The sequence below is a fragment of the Lactuca virosa genome, chromosome 2 (genome assembly GCF_052849685.1).
Source record: "Lactuca virosa cultivar CGN04683 chromosome 2, Lactuca_virosa_CGN04683_v6, whole genome shotgun sequence".
Classification (NCBI taxonomy): domain Eukaryota; kingdom Viridiplantae; phylum Streptophyta; class Magnoliopsida; order Asterales; family Asteraceae; genus Lactuca; species Lactuca virosa.
Genome location: NC_136427.1, coordinates 235,870,021 through 235,874,470, shown reverse-complemented (window position 1 = coordinate 235,874,470; position 4,450 = coordinate 235,870,021). Strand labels below are relative to the sequence as shown.

Sequence of the window (4,450 nt, the reverse complement as noted above, 5' to 3'; positions counted from 1 at the left end):
TGTTGAATAATGCTCTCTTGTACATAAAATATATTTTCTTAACATAAAAAAGAGAGACACAACATAAAGATACATACATATTAACAAGTTAATTGCTCTAACTGTTAAATAGCTTGATGGTTGATTTACCAAAAGCTCATGAGAAATAATTGTCAATCCCACTTCATCATCCTGTGATTATAGAAAGATGCATAACACATAAACTTAAAAAATGATCTCAAATATACCTTTACAAACATACCTAAATTTGAACATTGGTTAATATCTAAAACTTTACATGCACCCAATTTGAGTTTACATGAATTTATATTTGGAAAAGTTGCAATTGCTTTCTTACATCCATGGAACCACTTACATAACTCTTCAAACCTTACAAATATGATCTATCATTTTGTGTTGACATACATGCAATATGTAATCTACAAATTTCTTATATAGGCTAAATATTTCATTTAACTCATCAATTAAATAGCATGACTTGAAGAGTTTTAAGAGTTACAAATCATAATATTTCAATTAATCATAATTTAATTTGTATAAGTTGAATAGTCTTGGGATTTTCAAATGCATGAGGTTCAAGAAAAATGGTATTGGGAGTTTCAAATGCATGAGGTTCAAGGAAAAATGTTAGCTTTATAAGATATATAGATATAGATATAGATATAGATATAGATATAGATATAGATATAGATAGAAGATATATAGATATAGATAGATATAGATATATATTTTTAATTATGAACCAAAACATAAACTCTATTAATCACTTATATTATAGTCATTTTATTTTAGAGGGGTTTTCTGTTAGAAATTTGGGATATAGAAAGGCTTGGAAATTCTGAGAATTGTGGTATCACTTTCAGATTAAAGTATTTGGGTGGTACTCCCAATCTTTAATCGGATAAATCTCAGAAATTAAGAGCAAGAAAAGAAAATCTGGTTGTTATGAATTTCGAATGTACCATCAAATGAAGACCAAAATTAGTTAAATACATTTTCTATCAGAAAACTGTCACAAGACAGTTGTATGTCTGAAAAACTGTCACAAAAAACAGTTTGATGTCTGAAAACTGTCACTAATCCGAGTTCTTTCTATACGGGTCAAAACAAAGTCAAAACCTCGGCTTATTTCTAAAAATTCAGATTTCTGATGCATTTTTAATATAGCAATATAACCCAAATAAAAAATTTTCACGCTGACCTGGCAGCTCGACCCCAGCCAGGGGCTCTATCCCTTGGACCCCGCCAGGGGTTGCCGCCCCTTGGACCCCGCTCCCAGGGGCGCTGCCCCCGGACCCCCGTTCGTTCAGGGGCTTCGCACCTAAATGACAGTTTACTTTGAATCTTGAATAAACTTAAACAGTTGTGCACTCTGCACCTTCCTTGTTTAATATTCATCAATATTGATTTTGGTCAACAATTCAATCAATTACACTTATATATATATATATATATATATATATATATATATATATATATATATATATATATATATATATTGATGAAACAAAATCACCAACATCTTCTAGCTTGAAAGAATTTTTATAAAAAACATTGCAGTTTGGTTTCTTTGTGATCAACAAGTCTTGCAAGATCCAGTTCAAACAAGAAGGCCCTCCTTTCAATTAAAGTTTATATGATTATGTGATTAGTAAAGTTTATGTTTTGGCATATAATTAAAATATATTTAAAGAAGACCCTTATCTTAATAAATTAATGGCTAAATTTTATATAAAAAGATTATAGTTTGGTCTTTTTGTTAAATATGTTGAAAGAATTCTTTTTGATTTTACTACCTAGAGTTTGCTCTTTTTATTCAGAAAACCATTGAAATTTTGTTTCGAATAAAAATATTTCTCTTTTTTAAGTTGTTTTTTTTTTTAATTCAAAGTTTTATAAATAAAAATGGATGATTAACAAAATATATATCATAGTAATTTTTATAGAACTCAAATTAGATTTTATATAAATTGGAATGTTTCGTGTTACTCTTCTTTATCTACATATATTAATACTTTGTAATTTCTTCTAACGTCTTATTAATTGTTTTGTTAATAATATTCGAAGTTCTAAAAAAATACAAAATTCTAAATTTTATACTTTTATTCGATAAATGTATATGGACAAGTTTTTTTGTACGATCATCAAAGTAGACATCTCTTGATGTGCAACAGATTCTGCATTTATTGAATTATTTTATTTTGTTCAAAATTATTTTACTCGTGATATCTTATTTGGTTTTGGTGTATAATTGATTAAAATAATTAATAAAAAAATAAAATAAAGCAGTTTATGAAGCATAATTAACTTCGTCAATATCTTAGACCGTCTACAATACTTTCCACAACGGTCGTGAAGAGCTTCCAGATCAATCACCCCCCCAACCCACTACAAGAGAGAGAGAGAGAGAGAGAGAGAGAGAGAGAGAGAGAGAGTTGTCTCTCGTCTTCGGCACAACGATCCACAACAAAAATGCCCAGCCACGAAGGTCCGGTCTAGTGTGTACAGACAACGCTCATGGTCACGTAGATTACGAGTCTCTTCTTTGTCGGTACTCTGGACGGCCTTATAATGTCAATAACAAAATAAAATAAAGCAATTCATGAAGCATAATTAACTTTGGCAATATCTTACAATGTTTTATTTTCTAAAAAAGATAAAAATAAAATAAAAGAATGTTACAAGAAAATACTATTTGATTCGTTAGCATTTAATGGTTTTGAAGGTACAATTTTTCGTGGTTGCGACATTCCACCGGTGGATGCTTGTGGGTTTCCTTCGCAATCATACCATTTATTATTTATATGCGAATTAATTTCCCACCTTCCTTTTGTTTTGTACTTTTTTTTCCCCAAACATACACAAATTCAAGTTCTTTCTAATATGAATTGGGTGTATGTAATTTAGATTCATCATATTTTTTGTATTATCATTAAGGAAATCATATTAACTAACCGGAAAAAAGTATAATTTTTATAAAATGGAAGATATGTTGATCGAGGGCTAATTACATATAAAAGATTCTATATATTGAGGTTTTATGTATTAAACTTGAATTTTATTTTTTACTAAAAAAAGTCATTGTTTATTTTTATTTTTTTTAAACAAAAAGGAAGGCTTATAGCTTAAGGATTAAGATTTATTAGGGCTTTAAACAAACCAAACGAACACGAACAATTACTTCTTCATGTTCGTTCGTTTAAATTAGCCGAACAAACCAATGAACACGAACGAATAAACGAATGGATTTTCTTGTTTATGTTCGTTCGTTTAACAAATTTCTTGTTCATTTTTGATCGTTTATGTTCGTGAACATGTTAATCGATCATAAACGAACAAAGATAAACAAACACAATTGAATATATATGAACATAAACGAACATATAATATAGTAATTTAATAAAAAAAACAATTGAACATATATGAACATAAATAAACTTAAACGAACGAACATAAACAAATGTTAACAAACATAAATGAATGAGCAAGATCATTGTTCATGTTCATTCGTTTAACTAAACGAACGAGGATTTGTGTTCATGTTTGTTCATTTATTAAATAAACACACTTCTCGTCGAACGGTTCACGAACAGTTCGTCATATACAAAATCTGAGAAAAATATAAATTTTTATAGGACTCTCTGTCATATTGTTTGGATTTTTAATACATGGTCTAAACTAAAAGTTAATTGGTGGTTGCAAAACCGATTTTCGCTAAAAGTGTTTTGTAATGTTTTGCAAAGAGTATTAAATCTACTATTTTTTTAGGAGTTTTTTTTTAAATTTTTACAAATACACTCTTAACTAATTATATACAAAAAAATAAAGATGAAACCTGTAAATCAAACCTACAATTCAATTTTAAGTGTGATAAGAGAGACAAAGAGGCGACAACAACGAGGGAGATCGGGGGTTTAGAGATGTCAAACTCCCTGAAACCACCGACCTTTGTTTTCTTTCTTCTTTCCATTATGACCTAGTCGTCGATGAACTCCATATTTCTTTTCTTCTTTCTAATCGCGACCTCTAAATCATAAACGAGTTCTTATCTTTCTTTTATTTTTCTTTATCTTGAAGATAACTGGGAAGAAGCTTGTTCAGGGATCTGGAACGGAGATTAAAAGGGTGGTTGTTCTTTTGTTTGTCAATGGAGAGAAGGGATAGGGAAGAAGATGATGAGTGGGTGGAATTTTTTTGGTCTTGTGAGATAAAGAGAGACAGAGACGATGGGGTGGGGTGGGTGGGATTCATTTTTTTTTTTAATTATTCTAATATTAAGAAAACTTAAAAATAATGTCAAAAATAAATTAGAAGGACAAACAGTTTTTTTATGTTTGACAGAAACCATAACAAGAAAAAATATCCGATTTTGAACCATCCATGCAAGTTCAAAAGATTTTGGACTTTATCTATATTTTTTTGTTAACCGACAAAATTTGCAGTTTAGTCA

The 4,450-nt window shown here is 29.3% G+C and overlaps 1 long non-coding RNA gene across 1 annotated transcript; it reads right to left on the bottom strand.

Moving 5' to 3' along the window:
* Positions 1-2,276: 2,276 nt before the first annotated feature.
* LOC145156868 (uncharacterized) lies at positions 2,277-4,224 on the bottom strand. Its single transcript, XR_013736951.1, has 2 exons — positions 3,853-4,224; positions 2,277-2,556 (listed from the first exon to the last, which is right to left on the bottom strand). It is a non-coding gene; the product is annotated as an uncharacterized LOC145156868 (long non-coding RNA).
* Between the last annotated feature and the right edge of the window lie 226 nt (positions 4,225-4,450).